Source organism: Quercus lobata, chromosome 1, assembly GCF_001633185.2.
Source record: "Quercus lobata isolate SW786 chromosome 1, ValleyOak3.0 Primary Assembly, whole genome shotgun sequence".
NCBI lineage: Eukaryota > Viridiplantae > Streptophyta > Magnoliopsida > Fagales > Fagaceae > Quercus > Quercus lobata.
The window spans coordinates 33946306-33963908 of NC_044904.1; the positions used below are offsets into that span (position 1 = coordinate 33946306).

General features: G+C 36.3%; 1 long non-coding RNA gene across 5 annotated transcripts; it reads right to left on the reverse strand.

The window, feature by feature from the left end:
* Positions 1–1043: 1043 nt before the first annotated feature.
* On the reverse strand, positions 1044–4300 carry LOC115988058. Of its 5 annotated transcripts, none has more exons than XR_004091309.1 (6): positions 4120–4300; positions 3309–3367; positions 2941–3096; positions 2709–2801; positions 1539–1702; positions 1044–1271 (listed from the first exon to the last, which is right to left on the reverse strand). It is a non-coding gene; the product is annotated as an uncharacterized LOC115988058 (long non-coding RNA). The 5 variants fall into 5 exon arrangements; XR_004091312.1 differs by having other exon boundaries at positions 2941–3126; XR_004091307.1 differs by having other exon boundaries at positions 3305–3367.
* Positions 4301–17603: the final 13303 nt, after the last annotated feature.

A 17603-nucleotide genomic window follows, 5' to 3' on the forward strand; every position in this document is an offset into this window, starting at 1 on the left:
TTCTTATTAAAAATAAAAGCAATAAAATGGTCTTAGTGTAAATAAAGACACATATTGGGTATTTTGTGAAGCATGAACCTTCGAGGAGGGTTCCTATTAAATTACTTTTACTATTCCCAATCCCATCCGTGATTGAGATTTATCTCACCTCTACTATTCCTATAAAGTTACTTTTCCTTTCCTTCATATTCTTCTTCAGTTCTTTACTTCTTCCTCGTTAGTGAGCCTCTGTGAACTCCCTTCACATCATTTTTTTTTTTCCTTTTCACCATGCTTTTCTGCTAACAATTTTAAGTTTCAGTTTTTTTCTTTTTTTAATAATTATTCAGTCTCATGAAAATATTCTCACCTTTCAACTAGCTGCAGTAAATCCAACAACTTTCTTTCCAGAGTAAATTATTCTATCACTGTTTTTGTAGGGAAAAAAAGGTTCAAAAGGTAAATATAAATTGAGAGAGGTTTTGAATGAAAGATGGCCGTTGTAGTTAATTTCACAACTACCTAAGATCACGTTGTTTCAGATTTCTATTAATTGGCTGAAAGAGTTACAGGCGGTGTTTATTGATAAAAGTTGGTAGACAACAGTCCGTTTAAGCGTTTTTTCTTTTAAATGTAAGTATGTAACGGTTCCTAAAGCATTTTTCTTTCAAGGGCGAAGGAGTGCAATGCTTGATTTTTTAAATCCTGAAGACGTGAAAGGCACAACGTTTTGCTTTTTATTCCATGCTTTTGACTGGTAGCGTGGCAAATTTTTAAGTGGGATTTTTTCCTACATGTCACAACCTCCTTAATTGTAGGGAAAGACTTTTGCTATTATATATAAATAGCTAGTCGCTAACTTGTGCGATGCACGGGATTATATAACTCTATCTATACATGCTTGGGGAGGATCCAAACGGCTAGAATTAGATTTTTTTCAATCGCCATTAGCATTGAAGTACTTAAAGATATGCTCATAGGTACCTTTTGCATTTAATGAAATTCTTATTTTTTTCAATAGAGGCACCAAAATAGGAAGTGACACAATTTTTGATTCAGAGCCGTTTACAAAGCAACAATTTTGTATAAAAATGTGCAATAAAGTTTACAATGCCCATATAATAAATATAGAAAGGGAAAACAAATGCAAAATAAATACAACAAAAAAAACCATATAGCAAACCAAAACAACATACCCATAATCAAAACCGAATCAAAGAATCCCACGAAATAGCAAGTTTACTAATGCGGCCTAGTATTGGGAATTCAACAATTCCCAAGGTCTCAGCTCTCTATAAGCCAAGAAAACATGACGTGAAATTAGCTGTAATGTAGATATGGTCACGTACACCTTAACCTCAACACTATATAAAATTGTAACAAAAGAAACAAAGAAATGATTTAAAAATTAAAAAGAACAAAGCAATAAAAGGTAGGACTAATATAACCAAAGAGAAGAAATTTACTATGAAATTCTGCATTGATGATGAGAGAAAAACCCCAGTGAATGAGCAGAGATTAACAAAATAAACATAAAAAGGTAGAGGAAAGTAACAAACCTTGGAGGTGGCATTGATAAACATCAAAGATTGACAATTTATTCAGCAATCTAACAACTCTGATTAGCCAAGTTTGATTATACTTTTAGCAATGTATAAAAGTACATCTTATCAATGCCACTCCAAAGAAAATCTCTCTGTAGCTTCTCAATCGACCACCTCCACTGGAATAGAATGAAGAGAAAGAAAATAAGTAGGCAAACTGGAAAGAGTGCTCATAAAATGAGTTAACTTGTCTCCCTTGGATAAGAAGAGTTAACTTGCCTCCCTTGGATAAGTACATTTTAATATACTTATAATGCAGTATAGATAGGGAAATCACCTGATGCAGTCACGGGTAGGATGCAACTTATATTATATATTACATGATAATATGATATCATGTATGAAATTTCATGAAATCTTAGTAAGCACTATGAAACAAAAGATTAGTATGATTGTGACACAATAGTTGCATTGCTTCAAATAAAGGGCCTCTTTGGAAGACCTCCACTAATGCCTAAGGACTTGCATCAATTAAATTCGGATTGAAAAAGGAATTTTAGTTGAGAGTCCATCTTAGTCATTTGGCACTCACTGGTTCAAGTTTTATTACAATAATTACAAACTTAGATGCAGGGTTAGAATTTACTTAATAAAAGGATTAGGATTAGTTTGAATTCGAGCTCTCATATTTATAAAAAGGCCCCTAACTCTTTTCCTGCAATGTAATTAGACTACAACTCAAATTGATTCCCTTGAAATTTGCCATACCAGGAGTATCATGTAAGCTGGATTTAGAGGAGGCCCATGATTACATCAATTGGAATTTCCTTATATATATGCTGAGACAATGTGGCTTTACTAAAAAATGGAGCTGATGGACTTATACCTGTATATCTAGAGTTAGATTCTTTGTTTTGCTAAATGTAGCATAGTATTATATGGAGCTTTGCAACTTTGACAGCCAATGATGTCGAATTAAGGGAAGCATATTCACCAGCCAATAAATGCCTGTGACATTCCTTTAGGAAGTGCTCGGGGAATAAATCTAGTAGTAGTTGGCTGGGCATTGAGTTCTAGGAGTTTTACCATTTGAATAGAGCTAACCAGACCTTAGAGGTAAAATTTGAGTTCGTATATGGCAAGATAATTCTTTGCCAAAAGCACATAGTTAGAGAAATACCATACCATATCATAAGCTTTTTGGAATCCAGCAGGCAAATCCATCATTGTCCCCTGCCATTCATTTAACACTGCATCTACGAATTTATGACCAAAAAGCTGATAAAAGGCACAAAATTATTACTGCATCAGAACATACTAATATTAACAACACTCACAGAAATCTTTAAAAATAAAAATAAAAAACAGCACCCAAAAAACATTTAATCTACTAAAGAGCATATTTAAGAATTATAACCTCCTCAAGAAATTTCTGTGTCCTAAATAGGCCTCCACCATCCCCTTCATCACCATCATCAAAGTCATCAAAGTAATCATCTTCATCGCCATCGACATCACCACCACCATGATTTATTTTCTTTCCAATATCTCCACCACCTCCCCCAATTGTAGTCTGGAATTCCAAAAGTATTAGTCATGTTGCCTAAGACAATGAACAATTCATATCACAATATGTTTAAACCAAATTGAAGCAGTAACTTTCAGTTAATTGGTTAAAGGAATGCAAAACCTCAAATCTGAGTACTTAGACCTAGATCAGCACCCAAGTCACAAATAAAAGATCAAATCTATAAATATGTTGGTTCCCCCTAAAATAATACCTACATTCCTCAGAACACTGAGAGACAAAGCCTAGGTAGAATTTGATCTTCTATGGTGTTTCCCTGGAAAAAAGAAACAGAGAGGAAAACAAATTAGGAATTGAAATCTATAATTGCAGCAAACCCTAATTAGAAACCCCCAAATCCCAAAATTAATAACAACCCCCAAATCGAAAATCTAGTAATTTTCCCAGTGTCCTTGTTTGTTTTCTCAATTTCCTACAAACATTTGAGCCTCAAAGTTATTTTGGAAACAAAAACCACAAATTATTCATAAGCAAGTAGATTAGGACAACAACAACAAAATAGGAAGAGAGTAGTGAAGATTGAGGATTCAAGGTGATCTTACCAACGATCTGATACGTACCCCGAAAGATTCAAAGCTGGTGAAACTTTTGAGAAAAACAGGCCAAAGGGTTTTGTTTTCAGAAAATTCTCTTTTAAGCTATTGGGTTACGGTTTCGACGAACTCTGTTCTCTTTCCTTTTGATTGCAATTACTGATTTAAGAGGTTTGTTTTCTTTTATACTGAAGGCTGTCAAAAGGTGTTTTGACACTGCCAAACAGATTAAAAGGTGTTTTCCAAATCAAAACCAAAAAAAAAAAAAAAACTATGAATGTAGATATTAGAAAACAGGGAAAGACTTAGTGATATCAAAATAAATCGAAAAATTGAGAAAACATTCATGGAGAACCCAAAAGCCTGAAACAAAAAGGAATCAAAACCAAAACCAAATCTAAACCTTTCCAACAAAAAAACTCAATAAAAAGTAATATTTCATACCCAAGTCTAAAAAAAATAGAGAAAAACGTACCGGAGCCGGTTCCGACGATCTGATGGTGGCAGATATATAGCCTAACGGTGTTGATGCCCATAGATTTTTCTTTCTGCTTGCACCGGTGCTCTAAGTCTAGCGAGGGAACGGAGAACTCTCTCTGCCTCTCTATTTCTCTGTCTCTCTTTTCTCTCTCTCCTTTCTCCGTGAAGCAATCTTTCTTTTCTTTTCTTTTTTATGTGTTTTAAGCGGTTAGTTTCCTTTTATACCAAGAGGCTCCCAAACAGTGTTTTAACAAAGTGAATCATTGTTTTTTTTTTTTGTTTTTTCCAAACGCACCGTGCGGGTTTTTTAAGTTTAAACTCTATACATGTCAGAATTTGAATGGGTCTTTTTTTCCTAATGTGGCAGCACCTCCCTAAAGGCTTCTACTATTATATATAGTATTAGATTTATATTCATGGTTATTTGTTTAAGTGTTAAAGAGAACCTTGGTTATGTCTAGTTCCTCAGATCATATGCCTTGGGTAAATTAACACTCACCATCACTTGTTTGAATATTAAACAAAACCTTGGTCATGCCTGGCTTCTCAAACCACATACCTTGGAGAAATTAATATTCTTAGTTATTTGTTTAAGTGTCAAACAAAACCTTAGTTATGTCTGATTCCTTAGACCACATGCCTTTGGTAAATTAACACTCTCCATCACTTGTTTAAGTGTTAAACAGGACCTTGGTTATGTATGGTTCCTCAGACCACATGCCTTGGGTAAATTAACACTCTCCATCACTTGTTTAAGTGTTAAACATGACCATGGTTATGTCTGGTTCCTCAAATCACTTGCCCTGAGTAAATTAACATTCTCCATTATTTGTTTAAGTGTTAAACAAGACCTTGGTTATGTCTGGTTCCTCAGACCACATGCCTTGGGTAAATTAACACTCTTTATTACTTGTTTAAGTATTCAACAATGCCCTGGTTATGTCTGGTTCCTCGAACCCATGCTTTGGGAAAATTAACACCGAGCAATTTCACCAAGGATGGGACCTCGGCGTATTCATCATATGAAAACAAGGGCTCAACTTGGGTCTTGGTTTGAGGATTCTGAGGGTACATTCATAAGGTACTCTTAGAGTAAGAGACCTCAGACACCCCCCCCCCCTTTTTTTTTCCTACTAAGTGTTTTGTTTGTCTTTAAGGACTTAGACCTCCCTATTGATTACACCGTTTTCAGTACCAACACATAGTTATTTTTCTCACTGTTTACATGGGTTTAATTTATTTAAATTAGCAACAATTCATTACTATTAGCTTTTGTTAAAGTATGGGTGTTGGCCCATAGAAACATCAGCGATCTAACCTCTCAACGAAAGACAAAACACAAACTACAGCCAATTAGAGATAAGTATTGTAGGAATAGAAAAAGTTCATAAAGCAAAAATTAATGTCTTTTCATTCAACAAAAGGAAAAGTACATCATGAACTGGGGCAAACTGCCACAACAAAAGGAAAAAGTACAAAGAAAGAAAGAAAAATCCTAAGCTAAGCCTTGGCTAGAGGAGGGTCTTTTTTGCTGACCGACGGGTGGATGGGAGGATTAGCGGCCTTTTTCTCCTAGGCCACGGCTTAAGGCTTGGCTGACTCAGACTCCTTTGCCTTAAGAGCGGCTTCCTTGCCTTTGCCTTTGTCCTCTAAGTGAGCTTTACTCTAAGCAGCCTCCTTGCCCTTGGTCACTTCCACCCCGTGACCTTGGTCACCAGCCTTACCAGGCCTTTGAGTGGCCTCGGGGAGGGGGGAGGGGAGGGGAGGGAAGAGGGGCCTAGGTGGGAGGAGGCAGCTCAGCCTCAGTTAGAGCAGGGGCGGCTTCCTCGAGAGCTATTTCAGGAGCTTCTTGGAGGTCCTCGGGATAGTAAACTTTTTTGGTTTTCCTTTACTCCGAGTCCACAGGAGCTCCAACTACATTCAAGGCCTCAGTCCAGACCTCGAGGCAGTAGTCCCTACAGACCCTAGCCAACTCATTAGTCAGCCAAGCCTCGGTCTCCTGCACTCCGAGGTCATAGAACTTCTGCCGTGCAGCATCTGTGGCTGCCTGAGCCGCCTGGGTAGCCTCCTTAGCCTTTGATAGCTCCACCTTTTGCTCCACCACCTACTACTTGGTTGTGGCTAGCTCTATCTCTATGTAGTGGAGCTTTTAGCACTGCTCCTCCACTTGCGCCTCAGCAGTCCTAAGGCCAGCCTTCACGCTCCTCCGGTCCCTATCCACAGTAGTCAGCTTTAGTGCCAACTCCTTATTCCTGCTCTCGGCAACGGTAAGGGACTTGCTTGTCTCTGGGTGGAGGTTATCCGCGAGCCTAGTCTCATTTCGGGGGTCTTTTACCCGCTCCTCAGCGGTGAAAACCTCCTAGATTGCCTACATAAAGACAACGAAGAAACACCTTGTCAGATAAGTAAAAAAAAAAAAAAAAATAAAAATAAAAAAACAGACTGGCACAAAATCAGTAGGGCACGTCGAGAAACTTACCAAGGCCAAGTCCCTCTTCAGGGACATGAAGAGATCCTGCTGCCTCAAATTCTTTAGGGCGTCCATATCCTTAGGTAGCTGGAGAGGCCGCTTTAGAGTGTTGGCCACGTAATGGGCGTTACTTCTCTAGAATTCGCTGATGGAAGAGTTCTAGGGTATCGCCGCGCCATCCAACTATAGTTGGGGGTTCCAAGTTGGATAGCACACATCAGCTACGTGCTCAGCCTCCTTGCTTTTGACAGAAGAGGCCTTTCCCGTGCCCTTGGCCATCTTCTATTTCTTGGGCTTCTTTTGAGGGACCAACTCCCCCTTCTCGCCCAACTCCTTCTCCTTCCTCTTCTTCTTCAGGTTGGCGATAGAAAACAAGTAAACTGTAGGAGGATGAGGAGGGGGGAGAGCAAGGGGAGGTTGAGACCTCGAGGCGTCCTTGGGCGCCGACCTCTTGGCCCTGTCCATAAGGAGCTCATGCAAGCCCTTCTTCCTGTTCAGAGCCATTTCTTCTTCTTCTTCCTTTGAATTGTTGTCCACCCGAGCAACTATGAACTTGGGGGTACGAACGCCTGAAGACTTGTCAAGCTCATCCTCCGAATCTAAGACTTGGACCACAAGCTCTTCTCACTCCTCTCTCTCTTCCTCGAGATGAAACTGGTCTATCTTTGTCTTAAGTGACAGCCTTGAGTAAGCTGTTTCTTCTTTCAAGACTGCTGCTTTGCAGGGAGAGCGACGAGAGGACAACTCAACCGGCAAAATATCTTCTCGGGCTAAAAATTTAGGCACCGAGACGTCTATCCGAGCTAGTTGAGGATCGCTTGCTCTAATCATGTGGTCCACATCCTGAAACTTGTCGGACAATGGCTTGAAGTTGAGGATGAGGTGGACAAAGTGTTAGAGGAATAAAAAAAATTAATAATAAAAAAAAGGCGAACCATAAAACTAAGTCTCATGTCAAAGGACCTAAACCTAGGGCACCCCATCTAGTTCTCCCTCCCGAGTTGGGTAGTGAAGACCGTCATGCCATTTACTAGAGACGATTAGGTAGTCATCTTTCATGCCTTTGTTGGACTTGGGAAGACATGAGATGAGCCTTACAACTGAAGACCTAGATTTAAGGTAGTAGCCCGAGTCTGCCAGATGGCATTCGTACATCCAAATGACGTCGTGCTAGGTGAGGTTCAATCCCATTTACTCGTTGAGAGCGCCTATACTACCTAGAATCCTAAATAGGTTGGGCGCGCATTGGTGTCGGCATTGCCAATGGGCGATCAAATAATCCCTAGTCACATTACTCATGGGAAGCCTCATTCCCTCTTCTATGAAGGCGATCATGGGAACGACGACCTCCCCTTCATTCCTATGGGTGAGCCACTCACCTAGGGAGCTGTATCACAAGGAAACGCCCTGGGGAATGTGATACAAGGCCCCAAACCCCTCCATACCAGTAGGAGAATCTATGAGGTGGGCGAACCTACCCATCAGAGCAGACTAAAGAGAAGTGAAAGAAATATTTGTGAAGAAGAAGTAAAAAGTAAAAGGCCGAGGAGACTGGCCGAGGAGAAAATAGCCTAGGAGTGAAAAAACTTACGAAAATAAGGACAAGGGTCACTTTAGGAGCTTCTTGAAAGTTTGGAGATTTAAGAAGCCTTGAGAGTTCGAAGATTGGGAAAGTGAGAGAAATGAATCCCCCAGATGCCTTATATAGGAGGTGGAATTAGGTGGGAGTTATCCCGCCCAAAATTTAAGGAGAAATGCTAGCCGTAGGATCTTCATCACACTGTAGGATGTGGGGAATAAAGCACCGCCTGGAGCATTTAATGAGACTTTGCGGACTCCGAAGTGCTAGAACGGTTGCGGGGCATGCGAAGTGACATTCTCACATGTGGAAGTCAAAGAAACGTGGGAAATTAATTATCCAAGGTCAAAACCCCACTTTTCTCCTCGGATAAGAGGAAAAAACCGGAGTTCTAAGGGGCTATTGTAGGGTACAGGAATTTAAATAAGGTAATTGCGCCACGTATCATACCCATGGCCGAGAGGGCCATTATCGTGCCGAGGAGGTCACACCCTCAGATAGTAAGGCCATGTCAATGGCATGTTACCAAAGGAGGTCATATTGTAGAAAAAGAGTTTCAAAGAAGGGGTTAGTCCTGACATGACTGAAAGAATGGTGGTTGCCACCACATTTAGTACATCCTACCAAATCTCCTAACTGCATTTATGTGGAGAAGACCCCTGAACAATGCTATCTTGGCTGCCGCAACTCACAAGGGGTTTTGGAAAGTGTTTGATAGGACAAGCACTCAAGTAGTGGCCTAGACAATCAATAAATAAAGGGCCAAGATCATCTAAAGGAAGCTATATAATGTAAGAGACATTCTAGGGAGAAGGGATTGGAAAATCTGTAGAGAAAACGTTGTAACAACAAGAACTGAAATTGCATCCCAATTTAAAAGAAATATACATAAGGACCACTCTCCTTGGATTTTGCGGAGGAAGGGTTTCTTTGCATAGAGCTTGTATTTCTTTACTTTCTTACTATCTTTGATTCACCATGCATGTTGTTGGATCCATTGAAGCCTTGCTTTTAAGCACACTCTCTACAAATTCATTATATTGGGCTCTTTGAGCCTTAATCCATTCATCCTTTGGGCTTAGGAACCAAAACCTACCCTTACAGTGCCCTTTAAGTTTGACTAAAATTAATTTTAGTCTTCTAATTTTACTTTCATTTACTTAAGTCCTCCAAATTTCAAAGTTACTCAATTCAAGCATTTTGTCCACTTTCGTTAAAATAATTGCCATTATGTTATCAATTAACTAATGAAAAAAAATATTTTTTGAATAAAAAATTTTTGATTAAAAAATCTATAAATTTTTTTTATTAATTTTATAGATTTTTTCATGTGAAAATAATATTTTTTACGGGCAATTTTTTAACAAAACTGGACTACAGAAGAGTTACATTGAATAAATCTGAATTTAGAAGATTCAATTGAATGAAAGTAAAGTTGAATGGCTGAAATAAATTTCAGCCAAATTTAGAGGGTACAATTTGCATTTTAGCCAAAAGAAATCAATAAGGGATACAGTCTTAAAATACATACCCACATCTTTCACTTCGACATCACAATTTACCTAGTGGTTCTTTTTTTAAACTAAAAGAAAACTTTTTGTCATTAAAGTTTGAGTTTGTCTTCATTTTGGCTTGGTCACATTTCAAATTTTTTTAACCCTTCATGAAGATGAAAATTTTTGAAAAATAAAAGGTCAAATAGAAAACTCAATCAAACATAAAATGTATAAATGACTAATATATATGAAAATGAATCAAACATAAATACCAAAATGAAAATTTTGAAATATAAATTGATGGTTTTTAGACCCCTTAAAACAATTGATTTAACCTAGGTAATTAGCCAAGTTATTACTTAGTCCAATTTAACAAATCTAGGTTATCACAATAACAAAGATCATATCATGCAAATCAGTGGAAAGATAAATAACACAAGATATGATCACCCAGGAAATCAAACCGGTAAAAACTTGAGGAGGATTTGACCTAGCTATCCTCAAGGTAAACTTGAATCTACTATTTTGAAAGAATCGAAGTTCATACAATAAGACTTATAAGCCCCCACGCTCAACTTCTTATTGCTACCAACCAGTAGAACTTATTGACACGACCACATGCAAGCTCCGAATCCATGGACTCCTTCTTTCTTGGATTCACCATCAGATACAAGCACACCCGCTTGTGTTTTCTTTAAGCTTCAATGGCAGCAATCAAGTTGATCATCAAGGTGTAGATAAATCTTCTCCTTGAAAACCCTAAGTTTGTGTAAAGGAAAGCTCCTCTAGATCTCACAAGAGATTTACACAAACCGCAATATGAGCAATACTAAAATGTGGCTAGGGTTTGCCTTTTATACTTAGGACAAATTAGAAAACCCTAAAACGTTTTAAAACAACTAGAGCTGAGTTGGAAAATCTGCAGAAAAAAACATTCTGCCCGAGCTTCGATCGATTGAGCCAGGTCGAAATGCATAAAACTTTTCTGCATTAGCTCGATTCCAACTTTACATAAATGCACAACTTTGAGCAAGACTAAAACACTTCTAAACACATTGTTTTGATCATGGTTTGCCAACAATACATATTAGAGATCTAAATACATAAATACCTAAGTCTTTAGAACCTAACATAAATGACCAAAATAAAAATAATCCCAAATTTGAAGCCTAAAAAATATAGTTTAATTTTATCTTTTTCTAACACAATTGATATAGACATACAATAAAGAAAACTCTGGGTAACTTGCATGTGAAACAGTAGTGTTCAATTCCTTCATATAGTTAGCATGAAAATGACTTTTATGTGAAAGGAGCCGAGAGTGTCACTTTTTCAGAGTTAGATATGATTGAAAGGAAGAGGAAGAAGAACATAATTGGTTCATAATTTTCCACATTTTAATTAAGTTTCTGAAAATGTAGTTTAGGAACTCCCTGGGCAATCAGCGGTATTTGTCAAGTCAAAGATGATAAACGTCACTGATTATGGGTGTTAGGCCACCTGGCGGGCAGTAGTAGAAGCCATATTGTATATTGCTTTGCAAATAGAGAGATTTTAATTTTTACCTTCCATCGCTGTCAATTGTTTATTGTAAAATCTTTTGAGGATTTTATTGTAAAATATAGTTTTTTTTTTTTTTTGGTTCACAGTAAAATTTTTTTGTAGTTTTGTAAAACATTTAACCAAAAATACATGGTAATTAAACCTTTTATGCTGCAAATTATATCTCTAAAGTTTAGGAGTTTTTAAATTTTATATCCTGAAATTTCAGAATTTGAAATCTACTCTCTAAAGTTATATTTCATTTGCATTAACAGTCATTCCGTCTGTATTTTACGTTAAGTATAAGCTTGTCACGTGTCTTTAGTTCGTCCACTAAAATGATGTGACATCAATGTCATTACGGCATATTATTTTCACTATGCCATGTTCTATTAGATAAACTAAACACATTGCTAGTTTATGTGTGGTACTTAATAGAAAATATGAATGGCGAAATTGTAAATGCAAACAAAATATAATTTTAAAATGCATAATTCAGATTCTGAAACTTTAAAGTGTAAAATTCAAAACACCCAAATTTCAAGAATATATTTTGCACTTTAAGCCAACATTTTACAAAAATATACAGATACTTTCTCTCATCTTGTGACTGGGCTGCCAATTCGACGGCTGGAAGGCATCGACATTGATAATTTGTGCTTGAAAATATTTATGTCACACCAAAATGAGTGTCAATGTTTTTGGATGAAACTTGTCGCATCCAAAAAAAAAAAAAAAAAGTCGCGGGCTATACGCCATAATTGATTTCCTTCAGATTCTCAGTGGCCCATCGGCCACATACTTGGAATTCGATCTGGTGATGTCTTTGAAAGTGAATGATTTGGCTATATTTGTATATAAAAGTCTGTAACTTTAAAAAAAAAAAAGTATGTGAATGATTTTTTACACATTTTGTTTTATGTTTTATCTTTTCCGATAAACTCTCACCGAGTCTCTGTATTCTTCTTTCATGTATAAGATTTATATTTTTTCAAAAAATACTTTTTTTTCTTTTTTCTTTTTTTGAGTTGGGCAAAATTATAATGATATCAGCTTCCTTGGCGGGAAAAAAAAGAATACTTCTTTTCTATTCATTGTTTTATTTCTTTTTATAGAGTTTTATTTTTTTTGTTTCTTTATCCAAGTTTTGTATTTACCTTTCCATAAGTTTGTATTATAATTTTTAAATTTATTTGTTTATATACAATTTTTTTACAATCTACATAAATCAATAAAATTTTACTAAAAGAGGTTGGGTTGATTAGGTTCAGGTTCGATCCAGTCACAGGTCGTTCTAAACGAATTATAAATCTTATGTTCTTTATATATCTAGTTGTCTGTCTGCTTTTTCAATTCAAATAAGTTAGCAAATAAAAAAAACACCAAAATACAAGTGACACAAGTGTTAAATTATATATGAATTTTTAAGTTTATACAATTGAAGGTCTATTAAAAACCGAAACTCTCGAACCTTAACCTCGTTAAAAAATAACGTGTCTTAGTCTCTTAGATAAGAAAAAACCTTAGAAATGAAAGAAAATAAAGAAAAGTTGAGCAAGAAGTAGTGAAAGTGTAAAACATGTTTACACATGGTTAAATTTTATTTTATTTTTAAAACAAACTATTTTGAAAGGAGGGGTCTATTTGAACCGATCCGTTGTTTTAGCGAGTTGGGTTTAGATCGACCCTTATTTCATGGGTCCAAAAACTCTTATACATACTGTGCGCGCAAAAAATGAGACTATTGGGCTGGGCCTCACTCGGGCTCACAGTCTATTTGTAAAGTGGGCTTGGATTTCCTACGTTGAGTTGTTCTTATCACAGAGACTCACCGAAATTATATTTCTATCACTCTGATTTACTCACCTCCCTCTATTCTCTATTTCTTTGCAAGCTTTTCCAACCCCTTTTCCTCCTTTAGCTTCTCATATTTATAGCCAAGCGTTAGTGGAGGGATTATAATTGCTTTCATAGTTAGTGCAATAGGAGGTTCAATATCGTTAATCGTAAGTGGGTGTTTAGGTGGGAGTGGGGTGAGGTGAGAGTGGCCTTGGAATTGGTTCCCACTCCAGTAAATATGCTCGGCAGTGATATTCCCTAAGGCATTGCCGGGCATACAAGGGATGGTGTATTTGAACGCCTTTCTTCTTGTTTGGGAATGGTTCGCCGAGCAAGGACCAGGTGGCAAAACAAGGTGCGTGCTAATGTAGATTGTCTACTCTTCAAGGTTTTGAGCAGCACAAAGCTTGGGCCTGTGGCTATTGTAGGTTCGGGCTGGGGCCATGGGCCGCATTGCTAAGTTAGAATCCAAGGCTCAAATGGGTCTGGGTACCATAGTGCCATACACATACCTATATTTTTTCTTTGGATTTTGATAAATTATCAGGTCTAATCCTCTTGCCATTTATAATATCAAACTTGAGGACTGTATGTGGATTCTCTTGGTGGACTCTTTCTCCTTCCTAAAGATTGGACTTCCATAACCGAGGGTCCACCTCTTAATGGGAAGGCAGTAACAGAATATTAGAATGTAAGAGCACTAGCAATAGTGGTGCTAAATAACTATATAGCTATTTTTAGCACCACTAAATATCAAAATGTACCCTACAATAGTGGAGCCAAAACTATATTTTTTGGCTTCACAGCTACAGTGCACAACTACTTTTAGCTACATATTTAGCTGAAAGGTAAAAAAAAAAAAAAAAATTATTTTGCATTCACACTGCTTTTGTCTCTCCTCACTACCTCTATGTGTCTCTCCCAATGTCCACCATGCGTTCACACTACTTTTGGTTGTGGTTGTGTTGTGATGGTTGAATGAAATATTATTTTAAAAGTTAAAATAAAACCAACGTTGTTGGATGTGAGAAGGTAAAATAGATAAAGTGACTTTTTGTGGTGCTAAAAAGCTAAAAATTTGACTTCACTACTGTGGATGCTCTAAGTGCTGATTGTATGAGCTAAAATTAGAACTGTTATACACACTTTTTATACTAAAACTAAAATCATGAGTTAAAGACATGATTTCTAACCTGAAATTATGTATTTAATTCACAATTTCAATCAATTCTATTCGTTTGAAACACGACTATAAAGAAACATAAACAGACTTTTGTCACAACTTTTGCAACAATTTGCTCATGTGACAAGTTGTGAGTAGTGGAGTAAAAGTGGTGGGTCTACAACTTTACTCACGACTTACCACATGAGCAAATGATAACAAAACTTATGGTCCTAACATTACTCACGAAGAGATACACTACTATAATGTGGTTTTTGGTATGAGGTAATGTTTTAGGATTTCCAAGAATGTTTAAAGATTCCCATATTTAGTTGCAAATCACGCTAGAGAATCAAATGCTAGGGGAATCTGGATTCCCCCTTTAAACCTCTCTCAGTAGGAATGTAGATTCCCTTTAAAACAGGTGAGTATCTAGATTCCCAAACTTAAAGGAAATAGTATTTTTTATAAATTGACAATTTTAACCATTTTTCCTTATCATTTAAGCAATTAAGATAAAATATAAAATAAATCATCAATATCCTTTCCCTTGTCTTTATCTTTTTCCACCAAAATAACATAAATAGGATAGACAACTCTATTAATATATTCTTTAACAAAGTTCTATTTAGATTTCATGTGTGGAAAAAAAAAAGTTTGAAGGGGATCTTCTATTATTGCCAGGCATTCACTTTTACTGTTGTGTGTGTTGCTCAACAAATTATTAATAGTTTATATTTTGTTTTTCATTATTTATTTAGAGGAAGATTTTTTTTTTTTTTTTTAAGGACTTGGTAGTTCACATTCAAATCTAAGGATAGAATGGGAAAAAATAAATAATTCATTTAAGATTCCTAGAAATAAACCAAATATTATCATCTCTCATCCCTAGGAATCTTAAGAGATTCCCAATGAAACCAAACAGGAATAGCTATATTTTTAGGCATCCAGATTGCAAGAAATCACATTCCTAGGAATCTAGATGCCAGGAGTAATGTGGATTTTCCCATACCAAACGTCAAGTCTTTGTACTGATTGCTTGAAACCATTTGAGCTAAAGGATATATAGAATGTAAACGAGGTCCACTACATGTCAACAATCTACATCATTAAGGGAACATAAGAACAACAAAGAAATAAAGTGAGAGAGACGTCTAAGATGTCATTGATGAATCATGATCCATAAACATAAAGCATGCCTTATGACATAATAAAATCTTTTTTATGTTCATCCACTTTGGACTTCAAATGATTCTCGAAAAAAAAAAAAAAAAAAAAAACTTTGGACTTCAAATCAAACTTCAAAAAGATTACAGGAAAACTAAAATTTCTACTAAAAAATAAATGTTTATTAAGCATTATTAGTTCAGAGACGACTTGTTCCTCTATAGTATCAATGTATCATCAACGATTTGAATAATTTAATAACTCTCCCAAAATCTGGGGATTATTGGACACCAACCCTAATCCAAGCATTATATGTTATATCACATAAAACAAAGTAAACGACATGAAGATTATAAAGAAGATGGCAATGCATCATCTGTGAAAGTTCAAATAGTGTATAAAACACCCTTGAACGTTTAGACCCCCAAAAACAAATTAACCAATTCAAGCTTTATGACAAACAACTAGTGTGCGGAAAATGAACATAAGCTATAAACAAAATTGGAAATCAATCTAAGCCAATTATAAATCACATCCACAGCAAAAAATAAAAGGCAAAGATAAATGGAAGGAAGATGCAAACACAAGGATAACACCCGATATGTTATCGAAGAGGAAACCGAAGTCTTCGGCGTAAAACCTCTCCACCACCCTCCAAGCGGTAAGTAATCCGCTAGAAAATGTAGTTGGGATACATGAATAGCAATAGACCCTCCGAGCCTAATCTACCCAGTGTACCTAAGTTCTCCAAGCTTCTTGCTCCAACGAGGTTGCGCCGAACTTATTTCTTTTCTAGCTTCCCGGATTCCGCTACTTGACCATAGCATCAACCAATGTAGATTGGTTCCTTCCTAACTGCTTCCCATAACACCAAACAACCCTCTCACAGTAATGGATATGGTGAGAACAAGTTTTGGTAAAAAACCTCTCAAGGGTTTAACAATGGAGAGGAAGAGAGTTGAGGAATTTGAAGAGTCTCTTATGTAAAGATTGTTGATGAATCAATCTTGTTTTACTCTAGGGTTTCTCTCTCAAAATTCTCTCTGAAAGATCTCATTCTTTCGTGGGTATAAGAGGTATTTATACTAGGGTGAGAATGGAATGTGAAATGTCAGGTTTTTCAAAACAGGGCTGGCTCGCAGCTAGTTGTCCTATTTTGTCCTGTAGTGCTCCAACTAGTATGACACTTCAACTTCTGGCATGCTTGGCACGTGTGCTGCTTCTGGCGACTTGTAGCCGCGAGTCACCCGCGAGATCCAGCCGCAAGACTCTGTTTTCTTGCACACTCTTGAGCATTCAACACTCTATCTCACTCACTACCCTTACAATAAACCCACCTAATAACAAGGTTACTAATTGCTGAAATACAAGCAAATTTGGTACGGAATAAAGCCAACAAGATGGTTGATTAAATTCAACCTTACAATCTATTAGTTGATAGCTTAGTATGACCAATCTTCCTATCATTGAATGTTAAGTTAATTGCCTTTCAAATAAGACCATAATTTTTATATTTAAAAAATAGACAGATAAACCAATAATTTTGAACTATTTTCTTTTCTTAAAGTTAGATGGTTTTTTTTTAGTGAGTTCTAGTTAATTCAACTGGTATAGTTTTTGATAATTAAATAAGAGATATAGGGTTCAATTCTAGCTGCCTACACCAAAAATCGATTGGTGTCTTGGTTTGATGATAAAGAGCTATCATCAAGAGCAGACGCATAAGTTGAAAGTTGAAATTCTCTCAAAACGAAAAAAAAAAATAAATAAATAAAGAAAAGAAAAAGTTAGAGGGTTTCTTCCCCAATTAATTGGAATAACTAGGAGAGCTTAGAGAAAATAAGTGAACTCCAAGTTTGCCCCTAAAGATAAGTACATCAGAGATTGCTCTACCATTAGAGATGAAAGAAGAAAATAAGTATAGATATTGTTAAATATGGGAGGTGAGGTGGGGGATTGAATCCAAATTTCTTACTCTAATACAATATTAAATTAGTAATTCTCCCAAAAGTTTAAGCTTATAGGAGATAGTGAATATATTCATTTAACCTAATAATTATTAATATTATTTCCATGAAAATTCTGCTTGTCTTAGAGATAAAGCAATTAATTTGATTTTAATTTTTTAAGGAAAAAACAGCATTGTACCTTTGATATAGATAAGTGAAATTCAACTACTTTTTTAAAAGAGGGGGAAAGTCAAGGGATGTTCTAAGGGTATTAG